Raw genomic sequence first — 23,830 nt, 5'->3', positions numbered from 1 at the left:
GAAATGTTTCCAAGAATGGTTACAATAAACTTACACATAATATTTAAATGATATATGGTTACTGTATTCTAGACAATCTTTGTCATGGATACCTTAATTTTCCTTTAGGGTAATTTGTATTCCTGTTCTTTCTTTGTTTTGTATCCCTTATATTGTTTAGAAAATAAAATACGTATGTAGATCTCATGATCCACAGTGTAGCCTTTTTAGAGGTCCAAAGGGATCCAGCCTTTTTTTTCCAATGGAAAAGCTGACTGATCGAACACATTGCCTACTAGATCAATCTTGTACACATACTCCAAGTACTCAAAGAGGTTGGTGAGGCAAAACAGAAGTCATGCTAATTTTTGTTCAGTAGGGTTTGTTCATCTATGTGCTTAATAATTCTGTCTTAAGTAACAAGTTCCACCTATGTACATGGCACAGATACTACTCTCCCAGGCTTATAATTTCCTGGATTTCCTCTAGATCCCTCTATAAAAATTGACATTACATTTGCTTCCAGTATTCTTAAATGGAGGTTAATTATTGCAATGGGTTACACATTTCTGTTATAGGCAATTTCATATTTAAGTTTCTTAAAGACCCCTGGAAGCATGCCATCCAGTTATTAATTAAAGCTAGTTATTAATTTGTCCATTAGCCCTACAGATTCTATCATTATCTCTATGACTCTATTCTTTCAACACCTATCCTGAAAGCAGTGGTTTGCTAAATAATCTAAATCTTTTTTAAAAAAAAGGACATGAGGGGTTATGCCCCACCTATAACAGAAGTAGTGCCTATAACTTTAAGAAATGAATGTCTTCTAAGAGGCTGTGGTGGCCATTGCCAAGCACTGTCAGCCTTCAAGCCTTGGTTTCTGTCAGTAAAAGTCAGAGGAAGGAACAGGGCTTTTTCCAAGGCTGTTCTAGCTTGAGAGAGAGGTCTAATCAGGGCCAAGCCTGGCAGCAACTACAAGCAACTTGATATCATACAACTTTCATGACTCACCCAGGAATGGGTGCTTGCTACTGTACAACAGCAGCCATATCACGAGAGCAAGTGTGGTGGTGATTACAGTTTCAAAATAATGTGAGGAAGAGGATGCAGGGGAAAGTGAGGTGTAGTTTCTCCGCTGTACGCTGGACTCAACAGCCAGCATCATGCAACTCAGCCATAATTTTCCTGGGTATTGCATCAATAAGTCATCTTTTAATATATATATATGTGTGTGTGTATTATTCAGTTAAACCAAGCTTAATTCTTGCATGGAACAGAAAACATTAGGGGGGGGGAACCTGAACGAGCTCTTTTACCATTGTTGTTACTTTGCAGCTGTAAAAGTCATTCTGATTATATGAACCGTCTATGCCATCTGCATTTAGCTGTTTGCAGCATTTCCTAGCAAGCAAATGAACAATTCTAAACCGGGTTTTCTATCCCATTTCATCTTACCATATCACCAGCCATGGAGGCAAGAAACTAAGCTTACTTAAACATTGCCTGTATGATATTTCTGCATCAGACAGATGCAGCTTAAATAGTGCATGTCAATCTCATTAGGACACTGTGAAATGTGCAGAAAGTTTGTTAGACAGTCATGCAATCATACACATTGTGAACATCCTGTTTATTTGGCCTGTTCCCTGATTATTGACTGTGGTGTATCAGCACATTACTGACAGCTGGGAAGTATTCCAGTGGAACATGCCTTTCCTATGACAGTGATCCAGAGCACAACAGGAGCACGTGTCTGTACATTATTTTATCCATACAAAAAATGCACAAGTCCTCCAAATGAATTAGTTACTGCTGGAACTCTGCTAAAAGGGCCCCCTCTGACCTCTGGAGGCCATCTGAGATAATAAATCCTGGGACCCCCGGTTCCGGATTGCTTTGGGCAAGGTCAGAATGGCAAATTTCCCACTTCCACAATATCAGATGTTACAGTAATTCCTTTTAGCTAATGTGTAAGAGCAAAGGAATGTTTTCAAACCTCATCTAGGCCCTGCGGAATCTGTTGAAAATGCATGACAGCTGTGGGCTTTGGCGGGGTACAGCTTGTGAATACATGAAATTTGGAAGCTATTGTGACTAGAGGAGGAGGGGACAAGTGTTTATTCAATGTGCCTCTCTTCCCCAACCCCCACCATCTTCCAACAACTATATTGAAGTTTGACTGTCATAACTGACAAGCATTCTTTATGGATAATATTCTGTACAAAACAATACAGATGCACAACCCACAAAATACACAGAGAGAGAACAGAGGGGACAAAACAAAGAGAATGATTTTAGTAAGGCATGAGAACAGGAAATTGAGTAATTCTGCCATTTTTATAGAAAACAGTAGGGGACTAAAAAGAAGAAAACAACTAAAATCTACATTTATCCTAGATCTGCAGGAATGCTACAGTGAAGCTGGGTTCACAGGCAGCAAAGCACAGACTTGGCCAGTGCAGTCCTACACCCAAACAAAGCCAAATGGATTAGATTCCATAAAAGAAGGGAAGCAAAGTCCCATCTGCCTTCTGCATTAGTCAGGTACTAAAAGGAAGCACAAGCTGCAACTGCTACATAGTTTACAACAGATTATACAACACTACCATAAAACTGTAGAAAGGACTGCAAAGTCATTTCACTACAAACAGTTGACTACAATTCCACTGAGTAGGGGAAATACTCTCATGTGGAATGAGACAGAAATTTATACCAAAAAAGACTTAAATTGCATTGTATATTATGGAGGATACAGGTTAAAAAAAATAGCATATAGATTAACTCAAGAAACAGATCTGTCCTGCATTCAGCCCCTTTCACTCAACAATTCTGTGTACATTAAATGTATTGAGGGGGGAGCACCTGTTAATCTTACTCCTGACCTCCATTCATTCAGCTTACCCTCTGAACAGTCTCTGAAAGTCAGAGAGATCCATACAAGCAAGTAGGAAGGGATTTCCTCCTCTTGTGGAAGTCCTCTAACTGCCACCTCATGTTGTGCCTGGGGATATCCCTTCCCCCAGATGTAGCATTTTAAGAGGCATTTTGTTCTGCTTCAGGAGAGGGGAAGTTGCACTTCCATGCAGAAAACTTAGATGGGATCCAACTAGGTTCGCCAGGCTAGTGCTGGCACCCAGCGGGTGATTGTAGGTGGTGGCAACCTACCTGATTAGTCTCATACCGACACCACAACATCACATATGTTGTGAACCATAAGTGAAATCATCATGCTGGTGCTATGATCTAGGATTCTCCATTAGGGTTGCCAAGTTCCCTTACCCTTCCAGCATGGGGGAACCCAGCACTCACCTTAAATCGGTCTTCATGTGTGCACAAAGCATGCCCGCACTCCCAACAGCAATGCAATGACATCATTTCTGGGAATGACATCATCATGCAGGCCTCAGGACCGCTCCTGCACTTTGGGGCCCAAATTGGCCCTGCGCAAAGCGCTAGAGCAGTTCCAGGACCTGGGTGATGACATCACTCCTGCCACATCGGGAGCATGCCTCAGTAGGCTTGTTCCCTCATCTTTTCCCCCCACCAGGCAGGCAAGTGGTGGCAGGGAGCAGAGGGTGGAGGCAGGGGATCACCAGGGGACTGGCAACCCTATTCACCATAAACCTATCTGTAGAGTTCTGGGTGAATCCCAGCAGGTCACACTGATGCAATGATGTCACTTCTGGTTCACAGTGGAAGTGAGAATGTGGCACTGGCACAACACTGATCCTTCTCATTTCCACCCACTGTCCTGTTGAGTAGCAATAGGCGATGGCAACCAGAGCTGAAGACCTGGGAACTCTAGATCTAACACATTCAGTGTAAGACTTATGTAGCAGCAATACAGCCCTCCCAGCCAGCAGCTTCCACTGAAGACTGGGGGCCGCTCTTTGCCTCCCTGGAAGGAGGAGGAGACAGAGCATTTCCATGGTATCTGGGTCTCAGACCAGGGAGATAGAGAAAGGAGCCTTATGAGGCAACTCCACCCAGCCGGCTGGCAGTTGCTCTGTGTGCTCGGCCCACCCACCTCACCCTAGTGAGGCTGCTGTTGACAGAGCCAGGTAAGAATTTTTCCCTTTTCCCTAATTGGCATGGGGAAGAGGTGGTTTTTTGCCTACCTTGTACTGCTTGCAGAGGTTTGAGGTAATTGGCAAGGTGGAGCCACCTTAGGATGGTCACTGGCAGGATACGGTTTGGGAATAGGGAGCGGGCTGGTGAGTACCCTAGGCACGTCTCCACTGATAGGGAAGAGGGGTCTGCCAGAAGCGGATGGTACTGCTTCGACGGCGGCCATGTTGTGTGGGCAGACTGCCTTGGGGAACCCCATGTGCAAGTCCTTCCCTCACTGCTGTACAGCTGAGGCTTAGGAGCTTGAGCTGGGGGGATCCATTTTGCCAGCCAGCTGGGTCTTAGCCATCCATAGGATGGCTCGCACCTGGGGCTTCAGGGCTTGCCCAGACAGGTCAAGGCAGAGGTCCAGGGGTGACCCTGGGGCTTGACCGGTGCTGCTAGTTGGGCCTTGCCATATTAATGGTTGATGTTATGTTTAATAAAGTGACCCTTTAGTTCCAAGCCTTGTGTCTGTTTCATTATTCCAGCTAGGGTGGCAAAATGCATTCCTTCTGCAGAACCATCTCTGCTTCATATACAGACAGACAGCTAGAGGAAGCGTATAAATCTATAAACCATTTCTATTCTCTTTACCTTTGGTTTAGCAGACTCTGCTGTAATATTAGTAACCAGTCTGGCTACTCATTTTTCAGGAGGCTGCACAGACAGATAATTTTCACATTAATACAGTTAGATATGTTTGGTTTCACTGTGCAATTATTGTAGGATCTATCATCTGGGGAACAGGATGTGGTAAAATACACTCCATGGGCTCTTTGTTCTACCACAGGGATGTAGAATTTACTCAAGCCACTAGACCTCGATGAGTGTAAGATGCCAAAATCACTCAGGAATATGCTGGGGAACTTCTAAGGTAAACAAAGTATAACTTTATTCAGAATAAACAAAGAAAGGACCACAAGGCCTGCAAGAATAATTCATGGCAGCTTGCCTAGCCAGTTTGCCCACAGCCAACAGTGAACTGCTCCAAATTCTGTACCATTGAATTATAATGACACATGAAATAGATTTTTAGTATTACATACTTCCTTTCCTTACTGTAGCTAAAAAAATTACCACTGTTATCCTACTTTCAACTGCTCTAAAAACTCAAATATTGTCCTTATATAACAATATCCAGAATGCTATGTCATATAATAATCTATGAAAAGTTCTAGATGCCTTTGTTTTTTCTGAAGTGGATATCTTGAGGCCTCCATATCACCTGAAGAAACTGGGGCACTTCCACATCACCTGGAGAAACTGGACTAAACATGTGGGCATAGGACATGGAGCAGTGGTGTTTGGTGTTCTCAGCTCTGGTAGGTCCAAGCCTTTGTCAACAGGCACTTGAAGAGGTTCCCTCAGGTTTTTAAAATAGGAAACATTTTCAGGTGATGGTTGTTGTGGATTTTCCAGGCTGTATAGCCATGGTCTTGGCATTGTCGTTCCTGACGTTTCGCCAGCAGCTGTGACTGGCATCTTCAGAGGTGTAGCACCAAAAGACAGAGATCCCTCAGTGTCACAGTGTGGAGAAGATGTTGGCAGGTAATTTATATCTACTCAGGAAGGTGGATTTGGGCTGAGTTTCCCAGGGTTTCCCAGGGTGTGGAATGCTAATGGAGGAAAGCTTCACTGTATCTTGAGGAGGTTCTTTTGCATATGGATTGGTGCTTGATATGCTAATCTTCTCTGCAGGGCTATTGTAGGGTGTAGAGTATTTTGTTAGCCTGGCGTTTTTCAGGACTGGAAACCATGCTCTATTCATTCTTAAAGTCTCTTCTTCCCTTTTGAAATTGTGCTTATGCTTATGAATTTAATGGCTTCCCTATGCAATCTGATGAAGTAGTTGGAAGTGTTGTCCAGTATTTTAGTGTACCAGGACCACATCGGAAAAACCACGTCTTACATCAAAGATTCAGCACATTTCATCAACAAAATCAGTTCTCTGAAACTCAGTCCACAGAACATACTCGTCAGTTTTGATGTTGTATCCCTGTTTACTAAGGTTCCAGTAAAAGACACAATCGCACTTATTAATCAGATTTCTCCAGAGGATGTAACAGCCTTATTCCACCATTGCCTGACAACCACTTACTTCTAATGCGATAACGAATTCTATGAACAGATGGATGGGGTGGCCATGGGAAGCCCGCTCAGCCCAGTTATAGCAAACTTCTACATGGAACATTTTGAAAAGACAGCTCTAGAATCAGTACCCCACAAACCTACAGTCTAGTTCCGGTTTCTGGACGATACCTTTATCATTTGGAGCCACAGTGAGGAAGAATTGATGGAGTTTTTAAACCACCTCAACAATATCCACCTGAACATACAATTCACCGTGGAGAAAGAAATCGAAGGTAAACTTGAAATCGAGGGTAAACTTGATACCTTGGTTATCCGCAAAGCAAACTTTCAGTTAGGTCACAAGGTCTACAGGAAACCAACTCACACGGATTGGTACTTACACAAAAACTCCAATCACCATCCTCGACAGAAAAGAGGCATAATAAAAACATTAGTAGACCATGCAAGATAGATATGTGAACCACCCTTTCTCAATGAGGAAACTAATCATCTAAACCACACACTTCAAGCAAATAGCTACTCCAGAAATGAAATCAGAAGAGCGATTAAACCAAGGATTAATCAAACAACTAAGGAAAATCAGTCTCCCACAGGAAAAGTGTTTTTGCCATATATCAAAGGAATCACTGATCAGATGGGAAAGCTTATGAAAAGGCACAACTTACAAACAGTATTCAGATCCACCAGAAAAGTTCAACAGATGCTACGATCAGCAAAAGACAGTAGAGACCCCCTCACCTCTGCAGGAGTATACTGCATACCCTGCAGCTGTGGACAAGTTTACATCGGGACCACAAAGCGTAGCATCCAGACAAGAATAAAAGAACATGAAAGACACTGCAGACTTGGCCATCTGGAAAAATCAGCAGTGGCTGAACATAACCTAACTCAAACAGGGCACAGTATCCTATTCCAGGGCACCAAAATACTGGACAACACTTCCAACTACTTCGTCAGATTGCACAGGGAAGCCATTGAAATTCATAAGCATAAACACAATTTCAACAGGAAAGAAGAGACTTTAAGAATCTATAGAGTATTGTTTCCAGTCCTGAAAAACACCAGGCTAACAAAATACTCTACACCCTACAATAGCCCTGCAGAGAAGATTAGCATATCAAGCACCAATCCATATGCAAAAGAACCTCCTCAAGATACAGTGAAGCTTCCCTCCATTAGCATTCCACACCCTGGGAAACTCTTACAGGATGAGTCAGCCCAAATCCACCTTCCTGAGTAGATATAAATTGCCTGCCAACATCTTTTCCACACTGTGACACTGAGGGATCTCTGTCTTTTGGTGCTACACCTCTGAAGATGCCAGTCACAGCTGCTGGCGAAACGTCAGGAATGACAATGCCAAGACCACGGCTATACAGCCCGGAAAATCCACAACAACCATCGTTCTCTGGCCGTGAAAGCCTTCGACAATATTTTCAGGTGATTTTGCGGTTGTCCTCATTAGGCTGTAATCATGGTGCCTTGTATTCTTGTAACTGTGTACAAATGAGATATATATGGTAGGAAATTTGTCTCATGGCCATAGATTTCTCACTAAAACAGAATCTCCTATTTTTACAGTGGCCTGCTTTATAGTTCTGTGCTTTTCTACATTTTCTTTTATTTTTATTTTTACTTAGATTATCATGTGTAGAGCACTTAAATGATCTTTTATTTATATTCTATATTTCATATAGAATATAAATAAGAAGGAAAGAAAATGAGGAACTATTCAAATAGTACTTACTATATATTTCCTGAAAATCGATTATCCTTGTCATTCTCATTTGAAGTCTCAGAAAGGAATATCAACAACTTGCTTTCTGGTAGAAGGTTTAAAATGATAAAGTAGAATAGCCAATGTCAGTTTGTAAAACAGGATCAGAGATAAGTTGTTTTTTTTTTTAATGTTGTGGTTCATTCATTCCAAAAGCTGCATTCAAAGTTCTGGTATAATAATCATTTGTAATGATATATAACATCATTCCTAGCAAAGTTGTCCCATCACTCAGTTTGGAAAGACTTGTTATATCCTACATGTGCATCAGTTTCAGTCTGATTGCATCTTTTGGGACCACTTTATTCCCAACAGAGGTGCAGTGTATGTACAAAAATACTTAGATTTATTGTAAATTGGTATATGATTGTAAAATATATGAAGCAAAAGTGCACACACTACAGACACTTTCCAAGTTAAAGTCAAAAAGACTCAAAGTTAGATTAAAACAAATCCACATGCAGAGAAAGCTGACTTGCGACTTTTCTTCCTCATTAAGGAGGTCACAGACTTCACAGCAAATATGTTCAATAGGCAGAGTGTCTGACTACCTTCCGAACTTCTGTTCATCTGTCCCTGTCCTCCTCAAATGGCTATTAAAAAGCTTTGCAGCTGTGCAGTAGCTGTAATGGTGTTCATCCCCTTACCTTGTGACATCTCCTAGAGACATAGGGCCAAGCTAGAAGTGACGAATTACACTTGAATGGCAAGTGAACAGACTCACATGTTTGCGGTGCCATCCCTAAGGACAGGGAGTCATAAGGCAGGAAAAAACCACACTGACGCTTGTTTTTGGAGAAATATTGGCCACAACTTTATTGGTTACAGAGTTAAAGAGCTATGGCTGCGTAAGGGCATGGATCCCAGCATTGGCAGGCCCGTCTGCCCACCGATGACTCCTCACCCTTGCAGCATGCCTGCTGCAGGGGGAAAACAACGGGATGACAATTAAGGGAGTCACACTGGGCGGTCGCCTCTGCGTGGCTCCCCCGTCACCTGGACGCAGGCCTGTTCTGTCAGCCCCCAGAGCTGGGCTTCCCACTGCAAAGCCTGGTCCAAGATCCCTTACGGGGATCCCCCTCTATGGGGAAACAGTGCCAGCAGGCCCTGTTTTACCCGACGGGATCGGTGCCCTATGCACAAACCGCCCACCAAAAGTTGTGACGAGAAACGCTGCTAGTTTCAGAAACTCAACCATTATCATAACCGAAGCTAACAAATGACTGTACTCTAACTGTCCGTATACTAACATCAGCATACCAAACACAACTTCCAAAGAATGCATTTACCCCAACTGTAGATCAAGCGGAGGGTGGGTGGGGATTGCTGTTCCAATTCCAACTGCGCAATGGAGGCCCGGCCCAGCCCTAAGTCTCCAGAGGGAGGACCTGGGTGAAGCCCTCCCCTCTCAGGTCGGGCATTGCCAGGCTCCCTCTGATAGGTTCCCTCCGGGCCGGCCAGCAGCCCTGATTGGCTGGCGGGGCTGCTGGACTACAATGCCCAGCATGCTTTGGGGTTGGGCTTTGATGCTGGGCCGGCCGAGATGCCGGCCTGCCTTTTCTCCCTGCCCTGAGCGGCTCCAGCAAACGCTGGCATGGGTAAGTCCCCGCCGTATGCTTGCTGTGCCATCCCTAAGGACAGGGATTTGTAAGGCAGGAAAAAAACCACACTGACACTTGTTTTTGGAGAAATATTGGCCACAACTTTATTGGTTACAGAGTTAAAGAGCTATGGCTGCGTAAGGGCACGGATACCAGCATCGGCAGGCCCGCCTGCCCACCGATGACTCCTCACCCTTCCAGCACGCCTGCTGCAGGGGGAAAACCACGGGATGACAATTAAGGGAGTCACACTGGGCGGTCGCCTCTGCGTGGCTCCCCTGTCACCTGGACGCAGGCCTGTTCTGTCAGCCCCCAGAGCTGGGCTTCCCACTGCAAAGCCTGGTCCAAGATCCCTTACGGGGATCCCCCTCTATGGGGAAACAGTGCCAGCAGGCCCTGTTTTACCCGACGGGATCGGTGCCCTATGCACAAACCGCCCACCAAAAGTTGTGACGAGAAACGCTGCTAGTTTCAGAAACTCAACCATTATCATAACCGAAGCTAACAAATGACTGTACTCTAACTGTCCGTATACTAACATCAGCATACCAAACACAACTTCCAAAGAATGCATTTACCCCAACTGTAGATCAAGCGGAGGGTGGGTGGGGATTGCTGTTCCAATTCCTACTGCGCAATGGAGGCCCGGCCCAGCCCTAAGTCTCCAGAGGGAGGACCTGGGTGAAGCCCTCCCCTCTCAGGTCGGGCATTGCCAGGCTCCCTCTGATAGGTTCCCTCCGGGCCGGCCAGCAGCCCTGATTGGCCGGCGGGGCTGCTGGACTACAATGCCCAGCATGCTTTGGGGCTGGGCTTTGATGCTGGGCCGGCCGAGATGCCGGCCTGCCTTTTCTCCCTGCCCTGAGCGGCTCCAGCAAACGCTGGCATGGGTAAGTCCCCGCCGTATGCTTGCTGTGCCATCCCTAAGGACAGGGATTTGTAAGGCAGGAAAAAAACCACACTGACGCTTGTTTTTGGAGAAATATTGGCCACAACTTTATTGGTTACAGAGTTAAAGAGCTATGGCTGCGTAAGGGCACGGATACCAGCATCGGCAGGCCCGCCTGCCCACCGATGACTCCTCACCCTTGCAGCACGCCTGCTGCAGGGGGAAAACAACGGGATGACAGTTAAGGGAGTCACACTGGGCGGTCGCCTCTGTGTGGCTCCCCTGTCACCTGGACGCAGGCCTGTTCTGTCAGCCCCCAGAGCTGGGCTTCCCACTGCAAAGCCTGGTCCAAGATCCCTTACGGGGATCCCCCTCTATGGGGAAACAGTGCCAGCAGGCCCTGTTTTACCCGACGGGATCGGTGCCCTACGCACAAACCGCCCCTGGAGGCATGAAATGTCTCCCCGCCAAAGCTCCTAATGCTGCAACCAACAAAGCAAGGCATCCCGGATGTCTTGCAACCATATGTCCTGGCCCCAGCTGGACAGGTGTACTCCATCTGGCCGATAGAGAGCCTCCCTCCGAAAAGATAGCTCCGGGTGGTTAATCACTTCTCCCCCTGCTGCCACTACAAATCGCCCCACTGTCTTGGACAACCATCGTCTAGCTAAATCCACCCTCTCATTATCATGGGCCCCCCTCCATACTCTCTGCTGCAATAAAGTCGACCAGAACACCAACATATTGTTGCAACATATTGTTGCATATCGTGCAACACTCCCAAGTCTCTTAGAATGTCCAGCTGCAGGTCCAACTTCGTCCTCCTCGGAAGATCGTTTTCCCCCAACTGCAAAACTACCACATCTGGTGGTCCCACGCGTCGAACAAGCCGCAGGAATAGAGGCAGCAGCTCCTTCCAGATCATTCCCCGTGAGCCGAACCATGAAACTGCCACCGATTCCCCAAAGCCCAGGTCACGTCCCCAACCAGACGCCTTCGCATAAGCCGCAGCCCAATGGACAATACTGTGGCCCATGATCCAAACTTGTGTCCTGTGACCTGAAAGAACTATAAAGAAGAAGGGTTAAGGACCCGTTCTGGGCGTACATACACTCTAAAACTGCTCGATCTCCATCGGCCAACCGCCTTCACATGATCATGGGAAAAGCCCAGTTGCGAAGCCGTTGTGGCAGCCCCAATTTGGAAGGAATGGGCTCCGAATTCCTGCGCTGGGAGCCCACTATTTGCTAGTGCGGCCTTGAGCACCCTAACAAATTGGAACCGTGAAAGGGGGGGTCCCATCCCGGTGGATAAATAACAACCCCTCCAAAGGTGGCTGAGCCGACAAGTAGACGGACAACGCGCGCACTAGGCATGGTCTGGAATCCGAAGCTCCTAAAGAAATCTGGGGCCCCCGCCCCCGCTGATCTGTTTTAGACCGCCAAAGGCGGATGACCACACCTGAGCTACCCAGGGTAACATCTCTAATTCCCAAAGCCCTGCCGACGACTTCCCGTTTGGAATTGGCCACTAACTCTCCTGCCCGGAAGGCCCCCAAAAAGGCCAAGGTGAAAGCCGCTGTGAATAGCCATGCTTCATAATTCGAGTAACACACAGTGCCCAGTTGCCCAAGAAGCACGACCAAGATTCTATGAGTTATTGGACGTCGCCAGTCTGGAGACGGTGGGGAGAAGCGCTTCCACCCCTCTATGGCCCTTCTGGCTGCAAACAAGGCGCAGGGGTCGGGAAAGCGCCAAGCCTTGCTGAAAAAGGAAATGGCAGCCAAATGGCACTTCATGGTTCTGGGAGCCAAACCCAGGTTCCGGAGGTGTGCTAAGTAACAGAGAACCATTCCTCCAGAGGTAGGCAGGCAACCAGAACCACCCCAGCCCCTGGAAACCAACAAGAAATTAGCCAAAGCCCTGCGGTACACCTGTAAGGAAGAAGGGGCAACTGAAGACAATACTCCCTGAACTATGGAGCATTCCCAAGGCTCCAAAGATCCTCCGGGAAGGGGTCCGGATCCCGGCGTGCCTCCGGTGCCAAGGCCAAGAACCGCTCTGTCTGGAAGCGAGATAAGGCGTCGGCGATACTGTTATCTGTGCCTGCTACATGCTTCACAGAAAAAGAAATGTTATTGAGCAGACACTCCAGAACAAACCGTCGAACCAAATGCATTACCCGCTCAGAGCGCGATGACTGCCTGTTCAAAACCTTGACCACCGCCATATTGTCACACCAGAAAAGCACCCTTCTGTTCCTGAATTGTTCCATCCATATGATGACTGCCACCAATATCGGGAACAGCTCCAGAAAGGTGAGGTCCCTCACCAAACCGGACCTGCTCCAGCTGCTGGGCCAAGGCTGAGCACACCACCAGCCCTGGAGATAAACTCCAAAGCCAGCGCTGCCCGCAGAATCAGAATGCACCTGCAGCTCCGGGGAGACTTCCCAGCTGTCCTGCCAGAATGACACCCCATTATAGTGGGTCAGGAAGGTCAGCCACACTCGAAGATCTTCCTTTATCCCCATGGTAAGCCTGATATGATGACATGGTGAAGAAACCCCGGACATGGCTCGAGCTACCCGAGCACGGAAGGGGCGACCAGGGGAAACAACCCTGCAAGCAAAATTGAGATGCCCCAGCAGGGACTGCATCTCCTTCAGAATAACCTTGTGACGAGCGAGCATGGTCCGGAGCAATGCCTGCAAGGCTTGGAGCTTACTCTGGGGAAGTCTGGAGCACCCTTCGATGGAATCGAGCTCGATCCCCAAATAGGTGAGGCGAGATGTTGGACCCTCCGTTTTTTCAGCCACCAGGGGGACCCCCAGCTCACTTGCTAATGCTTGAAAACCCATCAACCTCTGGGAACAAGTGGCCCCACCAGGTGGCCCAACGAGAAGGAAATCATCCAGGTAGTGCATGACCTGAGGGCATCCCAGGCGGCCCTTGGCAGCCCATTCCAAAAACGTGCTGAACGCTTCGAACGCTGCACACGCCACGGAACACCCCATCGGCATAGCTTTGTCGACGTACCAGGCACCCCTAAACTTGAAGCCTAATAGGCAGAAGTCATCAGGGTGCACTGGCAGCAGCCTGAAGGCCGCCTGTACATCGCACTTAGCCATGAGGGCCCCCGTGCCACAGGAATGCACCAAACGGACAGCGTGGTCTAAGGAGGCATACCGAACCGAGCACAATTCCGGCGGTATCAAATCATTGACTGAGGAACCCTTCGGATAGGACAGATGGTGAATAAGGCGGTATTCACCAGCTGTCTTCTTGGGGACCACCCCCAGGGGAGAAACACGGAGGTTGGGAAGCGAAGGTGAGGCAAAAGGCCCTGCCACCCGCCCCACCACAATCTCCTTATCCAACTTTTTTGCAACAACGTCAGGCATGTCCGTAGCGGACTTGAGGTTGCCCGAAGTTGTGGAGACCCTGGGGCCAGTGAAAGGGATCCTAAAACCTGAAGTGAACCCCGCCCATAGGTATTCTGCTGTGACCCTATTGGGATACTCGTCCAAGAGTCGCCGAAGAGCTTCAGTACGGATGGGGGAAGGGGCAAGGGCCAAAACCATCATCCCCTCACTGCTTTCCCCCAGATGCAGGCTGGCCGGAGCCGGCGGAGCCCCCATCCTTGCGGACGCCTGCAGCACTGGGCCGGCCCCCGCGAAAGGGCTGTTGCGATGAACCTTGTCGAAGGCAAGATATGTGGGGGTGCGGACCAGAGCAAGACTCACAAAAGTGATCAAACTTGCATCGAGTCCGCTGACACCTGCCCTGGTTATACTCCCAGCACACCATTTTCTTGTCCCTCCTGGACCCCCATCTCCCTTGCCTTGCAGAGTCGGTCTTTCCCCTCATATGGGGGCCAACTAGCTACAGCCACAGTTTTTGACTTATCAGGTCCCACCGCCTCCTGGCGCTGTGAGAAGCCGTCTTCCTGAACGCTTCATCATATTCAATGGTTGCCGTGTCCCCCGCCAGGGTCCGGGCCCTGATAACATTGGCTAAGCGATTAGAAATGTGCCAACCTCTATCGGGGTACGCCAGCTGAACCACCCCCATGAAAACCGTATAACCTTCCAGCCAGTTGGCGAAGGTCCTCTCCGCCTCAGTTTTCCTGTCTTTCTCCTTACGCCTACTAGATGGCGGACGTGAAAGTCCATCCTCGGCTTCAGGACGGAGCAGGGAAAAGACATCAACATAATACCCGTCCAATATTCTCCTTCTCATTTTGCGTGACAATTGTGCCCCTGGGGTGTCATCGTCATCTCCGTAACTAACCACAGGGTGGGTACTGTCCCCCCCCCCGGTGTCCTGACCCCAAACGACTCCCGGCCCAGATGCACCCTTGCCCCTCTTAGAGCGCCTACGAGCAGCCCATGCCGGAATAGGGGGTACTTGCGCAGCTGCATCCCAATAATCCCCATCTGACCCCCTCCCTTCTTCCCCAGAAGAAGACTCACTAGATGTACTGGACTCGGAGTCGTCTCTATGCCTCAATCCCCGGCGTGCTCGGTGCCTCCTGTGCTTTTTCTTCGTGACTGAACGTTGCTGGACCTCTGGGCTGGTGGAGGCCCCACTGGACCACCTCCGTTTGTTGTAAGCACCCTTCCGCCCTGCGGGCCTGGTTGCCTCCCCATCCGCCGAACCCTCACTCCCGGGGGAAGACAAACTGTCGTCTGGGTCAACTCTCTCATCTGGGTCAACTCCCGTGACCCCCAACGTCCACCCTTTCCGATAGACGCTGCAGTGCCTTGGACAGTCCCCGCAGGGAAGGGCTTTGCCTCAGGCGCGTGCCTTGCCTAGCTGCCCCGCCAGGTGACTCACTGCTGCCCCTAGTAGTGCCCCACCTTGCAGCCCCGTTAGGTGACACACCCCGCCTCCATGACTCGCCCTGACTCCTGGACACCCCCAGAGTGGGTTCTTTCCCCTTCTTACCCCTACGTGCCGCCTCGGAGCCTGGAGTAGTGGCCTGTTGGAGCGCCCCAGAAGCCAGCCTGGTTGCTGGCCTCCCTCTCTGGCTCACAGCGCTTGGGCCTGCCCTGGCCTCCCGGGAGTCCCCAGGAGCCAGAGTGGGCCTTGAGTTCCCCTTGGCCTTTGAACCTTTGGGCCCCTTGCCTCCTGCTGCCTTACGAGGCTTCCCTCTGGCCTGGCTAGACTGGGGCGGAGAGTGGCCTTTCCCACGCTTCCCTGCTAACTGCCTCTTGGAAGGCATGGCTGTAGCCACTATATTGCCTTCAATCTGTTACTTGCACGTAACAGCCTCTCCGTGCCCCTTTGGACAGGGGGAAGGCCGCTGATAATGGCGGCCGCAGCAGGGAGTCTAAGACCCACGAGGCAGGCGGAGATATGCCGTGAAAAGAGGCCCTTTAACCAGCCCCGCCGCCCGCCAGCCAGTCGCGCAGCCCTACCCCCAATCCCCAAGGGGAATATAGACTCTGTTCCCCACAAATGCACCGCCGTGCACAGGCAGCCGCCGGATCAGTCGGCCCTCTAGGGCAGGCAAAAACAAGCGGGCCTGATAATAAGCCTCCCTGCCGGGCTTCCCTATGAAGGCCCGACTCCCCCAAGCACGCGGCCACTGACTGGACCCGCTGCGCAGGGAAGATGGGAACAGCGATCAGCACGTCTACTCCGACTGCGCAATGGAGGCCCGGCCCAGCCCTAAGTCTCCAGAGGGAGGACCTGGGTGAAGTCCTCCCCTCTCAGGTTGGGCATTGCCAGGCTCCCTCTGATAGGTTCCCTCTGGGCCGGCCAGCAGCCCTGATTGGCCAGCGGGGCTGCTGGACTACAATGCCCAGCATGCTTTGGGGCTGGGCTTTGATGCTGGGCCGGCCGAGATGCCGGCCTGCCTTTTCTCCCTGCCCCGAGCGGCTCCAGCAAACGCTGGCGTGGGTAAGTCCCCGCCGTATGCATTTCTCCCTGTTCACTTGCGCTCCACTTGCACTCCACTTGATCACGAGTCTGTTCACTTGCCATTCAAGTGTAATCGTCACTTCTAGCTTGGCCCACAGTAATTAAATTACATGAGGGAAACTATATCTCCCATAAGGCTGTGTAAAAATGTGCATGCATGAAATAACATCATGAACACAGACTTAACAAGCTGTAAGATACAGTTTTAAAAGAAAGAGTAATCATTGGCTAACCGATCAATTTGCTCACTGTTCATTTATTGAATGGCTGCCAACCAGCAAATAGTGACAATAGGTCTGTGGTGGAGGAGGAAAAGTTGGTTGTGTGAGAATGGACATGTGTGAAACTCTGTAGAATTGTATTGTGCCTTCTAATGACCTTATTGCATTTATGAATTTGAATAGTATGCTGTGCTGTGATAAGAATTAGCATGGAAGTTGCTGTCAGTTCTGTGCCTTGGTTCTATTTGTGAATATTCATAATACTGTCCTTTTTTGAGACTATAATAATTTATGATATTAGGCCGAATGCTTGAAACCCAATTAAAAGATATATGTAACGTATAGGGTTGCCATCCTACCCTTCCCACCCCGTCCCCACTTATCCACCTGGTGGGGGGGGTGCAATCCCTGGGGCACCCCCTCCTTAGGGGCCACGGTGTGCCTCTGGGTGGGGGGTGCGCTCTTGCACCACGAGAGCAGGTGACGGCGGTGGTGAAAGCAGGCTGCTCTCAATGCCGCCACTGCTGCCAGCGTCGCCCGCTTACGCCACTGCCACTTGCTCTCATGGTGCGGGAGCCACAGCGCTGACAAAAGCGGCTTGCAGTGATGAGAGCAGGTGGTGGTGGTGGCAGCGGCGGCAGGGGTGGCGGTGGCAGCAAGAGCGGCTCACTGTCACCATCACCAGCACCTTCCGCTGGCGCTGCTGCTTGCTTTCACTGCTGCAGGCCGCTTTCGCCAATGCGGTGGCAGTGGCAGTGGGCGGCACTGGCGACAGTGAGCTGGTCTTGCTGCTGCCGCTGCCACAAGCAAGCTGCAGTGGTGGCAGCTGGGAGAAAGGGGACACAAGCACCCTTTCTCCCACGCGCATGGCAATACCAGTCCTGGAAGTGCCATCATCACACACCTGCCTGATGATGTCACTTACAAACTGAGCCTCTTTTCCTCCAGACAATAAAAAAGATATAGTCAATGTTTAGCAGTCTAGGTGCCCAAACAGCAAAAGTTACTGAAACTGTTGATTACTTTGAAATTCTGTAAATTCTGAAGCCAGCATCTTTGCAGGCACATGCTTAGAATGTCAGCTTTAATGTTTAAACCCTTCATCTTGATGAAACATGCATTCATTGCTGTAAATTAAGTGACCAGGCCATTCCACTTAGCAGACTTTTATTTATCACCCAACTTAGCAGACTTTTATTTCATTCATAATTTTTCTATTTAAGTTTCTATTTGATATTTTAAAATGTTTTATATAGTTATTCAAATATATGGTGTTCTCTTGTTCTCAGGCGTATTTGCTTTACTGAGAAGAGCTGTTGAATTTCTCAATGATTTTCAGTCATTGGTGCTACAATCCCCAAATAACACTACATCACCCGTTTGCATGCACCCACATAGTCTAGGACCTTTTCCATGTGGTGGTGCCAAAGTGTGGTTTTCCCATTGCAGCTGTGGCTCAAAAACAGAAGAGCTGTTTTCCAGTGCTCACTGGAAAAGCTCATACATTGCTGAGCTAATTCCTAAAAGAGTTCTGTCCATTACTATTCTAGCTCAAGTTTGCATCTCTTGCCTATTTATAGAATGATACCAGTGGGCAGGAGAGAATCTTAAACTGATGACAGGTTTTGAAATGTCTCAGGCCATTATATACCATATGAAACATTTGTGGAATCAAGTCCATATACATGAGCTCTATAGAAGCGATTTATCATGATCCCAGTGCCAACTGAACGTAGAGTTTCTTTTTCTTTTCTTATACTTTTTGTTAATGCATGCAGTTGATCATTTAAAGAACCTCTCCAGTGCACTCAGGGAGAAACAAATGTTAAGTAGGTTGGCATGCCACCTCTCAACCAATTAAAATACTCACAAATATTTGTCTAGGTAAGGTCAGAAATCTTCTCCTTCTGTGTAGAAATCAGTTTGCATAGCAAATTATACTTATAACTCCTGCACTACTGCCTGGAGAATTCAATGACTCTCAAGAACGGGGGGAAAGTCAGCTACCCCTACCAGGAGGCATAAGCCACATAAGGGCAGAAGCAAACTTATACAAACACAGTTATTTCTGACATTTGCCTACTTTTGATATCATCATGAGCGACACTGCAAACAAAACATTCTTTGCCCTTTGCCCTAACTAAGTCACAGTAATCAGAGGAAAGGCTTACCCATGGAGTTTAGCAACATTTTACACACTCTTGCTGAGGAGTCCAGCACTGGGATTTCTTACCTTACATGCAGCTTTCTACAGAAAGAGTCAAGTTTCATTTCCCCTATGCAAGAAGAGTAAATAACCTTGCTGGGGTGTATCAGAAAGGTGGATTCTTGGAGCAGTTTGGGACATATCTCATTCTCCATCTCTCTGGGAACTAGGTCCTTTCTACCACACCTTTACTCACATATCAATAATGTTACCAATCAGTCATGAATTTATATTTGTGATCTGCAGATTGACACCAAGTTAAACCATTTGAATAAAGGAAAGATATATTTTATTTCTTAAACACAAAAGGAGACAAACATATCAAAAACCTCAAACAGCTAAAAACAGAACTAAAAAGAAATGGTAACTTCTCTTTTCTGGATTGCATGGATGTTAGAATTTGGGGTCCTACAATCTGAAGTTGTTATTCTGCAAACATACATCATTTGGATGGGCAAACATTCCAAGAAATAGACAATACTCTAATTAGTAGTATAAATTCTGACAATTACCAAGGGCCACAGTAATACTTCTTCAATGGTCCACTTTGTAAACAAATCTAGTTGGAAGGGTTAGCCTGGCTCCCCCTTACAGATTCAGAGAAGCCAGTGGGAAAAATGTCTTTAAAACTTACATTCAAATCAGGTATTAATGGCTGAAGATAGTTGATCCTCAGAAAAAAATGGACTGTCACTTACATAGGTATGATGATAACGCATATTTAGCACCAGTGTCCTAGATTACAAATTACAAATTACACATAGCATTAAAGTTCAATAAATAAAACTTCAGCCATGCCTTTTGGCCCTAAAAAATGGAGGGAGGTGCTGGGAAAATATCTGATAATAATCTGATAATAATAGATCAGATCATTATCTGATCTATTCAAACATCAGATCAGCATTGTAAATATGGATCGTTTTGAAGGAAATGAATGTTCCAGATGACTCTGGTCAGGCCTAATTCAGATACAGGTATGTACTAAAGAAGCCACAGGCTTCTGGTCAGCTTTGTTTATTAAAATATAATTATTTGCACTTTTAACATTGATGAATATAAAAGATTATGCGAATACTAGCCATTAATTTTACAAAGATAATTAAACCCAGGCTTTCACCCAGGCTGTTAGTTTATGTGACTTTTTGGTGTTGTTGGTTCTTGACATTGTCCCTTACTGCCATTAACTTTTTAACTATTTTAAACTGATTGTTCTGTGTTAATGTTCTCAGTTGTTTAAAAATTTGTGCTACTGCTACAATAATTTATTTCAGTTAAGTTTATGGATTTTTCTAATTTGTTTTTATTGATTACTTCCAGCTGGTTTTACAGGAATTGTATTCTACAGGAATCAATTTAGTCGAGAGTTCAAGATATAAATGTTTTAAATCAATCAATCAATATTCAGCCATACATAAGTATTTGTAATTTAGGAACATATTAAGAAAATAATATTTCTTCACATAATTAATCTGACATATATCATTTATCTTCCAATGGATTTGCTTTCATTTTCTGTCAGAATACCCATATTCTATTATAAAGATGTAATATCTGTGTTGTTTGGTTCTACAAGCCCTTCTTTATCTTTAGATCAATCTGAAAAAACCTCCACATTTCTTTTACAATGTCATCCTAAACAGAGATACACACCATCCTTCTAAGCCCATTGATTTCAATAGACTTAGAACTGTGTAATTCTGTTTAGGGTGGAACTGTCAGTCATATAATATCTATCATTCAGGGATAAAAATTTCACAATTCTCATCTGAATGTGATATATAAGTGTTTTAAATTGTTTTAGTTTACAATGGATCATCTTCAAAAGCAGGAACAGAATTCTGCAGTCCAAACTACAGGTATGGTCACTCATGTAATGTTAGTCATAACATAAAGTAAAAGAATCAAGTCTAGGAAGTCTTCTTTCTCCATTATATTTTAATGCTTCCCATGTAACTTTTCTGAGATGGGTAACTTTTCTGAGATGAGGGGGTACGTGAAGAAGAAACTGAAAGGGAAAGTAAAAAAGGTCAAAACACTTGGGGAATCTTGGAGACTATTTAAAACTACAATCCTGGAAGCTCAAATTAAATATATACCGCTGGTTAGGAAAGGCACAAATAGGTTTAGGAAAAGGCCAGCATGGTTAACAAGCAATGTAATAGAAGCTGTAAAAGGTAAAAAGGATTCTTTTAGGCAGTGGGAAACTAGTCGGAGTGAGGTTGATAAAAAGGAGCATAAGCTGTGGCAAAAAAAGTGCAAGTCTGTGATCAGACAGGCAAAAAGGGAATATGAGGAGCATATTGCAAAGAACATAAAGAAAAACAATAAACAATTCTTTAAATATATTAGAAGTAGGAAACCAGCTAGGGAGGCAGTGGGGCCCTTGGATGACCAAGGCGTAAAAGGATTACTAAAGGGTGATAGGGAAATGGCCGAGAAGCTGAATGCGTTCTTTGCTTCTGTCTTCACTGTGGAAGATAAGAAGTGCATGCCCACTCCGGAAGCACTGACTTTGGGAGGGGTTTTGAAAGACCTGAGTCACATTGAGGTGACGAGAGAGGAGGTTATGCGACTGCTAGATAATTTAAAAACTGATAAATCACCGGGCCCAGATGGCATACATCCAAGAGTTCTGAAAGAACTCAAGTGTGAACTTGTAGATCTCCTCACAAAAATATGTAATCTGTCATTAAACTCTGCATCTGTTCCTGAGGACTGGAAGGTAGCTAATGTTGTCCCCATCTTTAAAAAAGGTTCCAGGGGAGATCCGGGAAATTACAGGCCAGTCAGCCTGACGTCAATACCGGGTAAGTTGGTGGAAACTATTATCAAAAATAAAATTAGTGGGCTCATTGATGACCAAAAGCTGATGAGGAAAACTCAGCATGGGTTCTGTAAGGGAAGATCTTGTCTCACCAATCTGTTAGAGTTCTTTGAGGGAGTGAACAAACAAGTGGACAAGGGAGACCCGATAGATATTGTTTATCTTGACTTCCAGAAAGCTTTTGACAAAGCTCCTCATCAAAGGCTCCTAAGTAAGCTCAGTAGCTATGGGATAAAGGGCCAAGTCCTCTTGTGGATCGAAAACTGGCTAATTAATAGGAAACAGAGAGTGAGTATAAACGGGCACTTCTCACAGTGGAGGGTGGTGAGCAGTGGGGTGCCACAGGGGTCGGTATTGGGTCCAATGCTTTTTAACTTGTTTATTAATGATTTGGAATTGGGATTAAGCAGTGAAGTGGCTAAATTTGCAGATGACACGAAATTGTTCAGGGTGGTGAAAGCCAGAGAGGATTGTGAGGCACTCCAAAGGGATCTGTCGAGGCTAGAAGAGTGGGCATCCATGTGGCAAATGAGGTTCAATGTAGCCAAGTGCAAAGTAATGCACATTGGAACCAAAAATCCAAAATATAAATACAAGTTGATGGGGTCTGAACTGGCGGAGACTGACCAAGAGAGAGATCTTGGAGTCATGATAGATAACTCACTAAAAACGTCAGCACAGTGTGCGACTGCCATAAAAAAAGCTAATGCTATGCTAGGGGTTATTAGGAAAGGGATTGAAAACAAATCAGCCGGTATCATAATGCCTCTGTATAAATCGATGGTGAGGCCTCATTTGGAGTACTGTGTACAGTTCTGGTCGCCACACCTTAAAGAAGATATCATAGCACTGGAAAAAGTACAGAGAAGGGCAACTAAAATGATTAAAGGGTTGGAACACTTTCCCTATGAGGAAAGATTGAGGCGCTTGGGGCTCTTTAGCCTGGAGAAAAGACGACTGAGGGGAGACATGATAGAGGTTTACAAGATAATGCACGGGTTAGAGAAGGTAGAGAAAGATGTGTTTTTCTCCCTTTCTCACAATACAAGAACTCGTGGGCACTCTATGAAATTATTGAGCAGTCGGGTTAGAACAGATAGAAGAAAATACTACTTTACACAAAGGGTGATAAACACATGGAATTCGTTGCCACAGGAGGTGGTGGCAGCTACAAGCATTGCCAGCTTCAAGAGGGGACTGGACAAATATATGGAGCAGAGGTCCATCAGTGGCTATTAGCCACAGGAGATAGATGGTATTCTCTTTGTGGGGAGGTGGTGCTCTGTTGTCTTGGTGCTGGAAGGAAGGCAGTGGGAGGGCTTCTGGTGTCCTGGCCTCACTGACAGTCCTTTAGATGGCACTGGATTTCTAGCCACTGTGTGTGACAGAATGTTGGACTGGATGGGCCACTGGCCTGATCCAACATGGCTTGCTTATGTTCTTATGTACAGGTTGGCTGTTTCCACATGACTTACTTTGTTCCAGAAAACAGCGAAATCTCGCACAAAATCACGCAAGAAGATGCAATAACAGCATCTTCTCACGAGATTTTGCTGTTTTCCGGAACAAGGTAAGCCGTGTGGAAACGGCCGTTGTCTGAGAGAGAGAGAGAGAGAGAGAGAGATGTTATATAAAAAATGTGCCAGTGATCGTTTGTTGAGTGGTATGTTCTGCCAGCACATTACACAGAATAACAGTGTTAGGCATGAGCACCAACCAAGTTACAATACCTACAACACAATCCTAAAGAGAGTTACTCCAGTCTAAGCCCATTGATTTCAATGGCCATTGAATGTCCCCACCCCTCTCTTCCCTTGTGGTTGGCAGGGAATTATGAAGTGAACCTTGGACATAGTGCAGAGTCAGAACATAGTGCAGAGTTTGTTTTTATACTGTTAAATCTGGCCTTTATCATTATTTAATGTACCGTTTTATCAATGTGCTTTTATTTGTATGTTGTAATCCACCCTGAGCCCGTCCACGGGGAGGGTGGACTATAAATTTAATAAATAATAACAATAATAATAAAGCTGATGAATGGCAGCCCATCAGCCATGAATAGCAGTGCACCAGGGGGCTAATAAACCTTGGTTTGATGTTATCTGCGACAAACAGTATTGGGCTTCATAGGTCCTATGATGTACAAGCCAGATATATGGTGGCTTCCTCAACACAATAAACATAACAAGCAAATGTGTTTTTATCC

Source organism: Eublepharis macularius, chromosome 10 (assembly GCF_028583425.1).
Source record: "Eublepharis macularius isolate TG4126 chromosome 10, MPM_Emac_v1.0, whole genome shotgun sequence".
In the NCBI taxonomy this organism is placed as follows: Eukaryota; Metazoa; Chordata; class Lepidosauria; order Squamata; family Eublepharidae; genus Eublepharis; species Eublepharis macularius.
The sequence above is the reverse complement of the archived record's forward strand: the minus strand, read 5'-3'. Positions refer to the sequence as shown.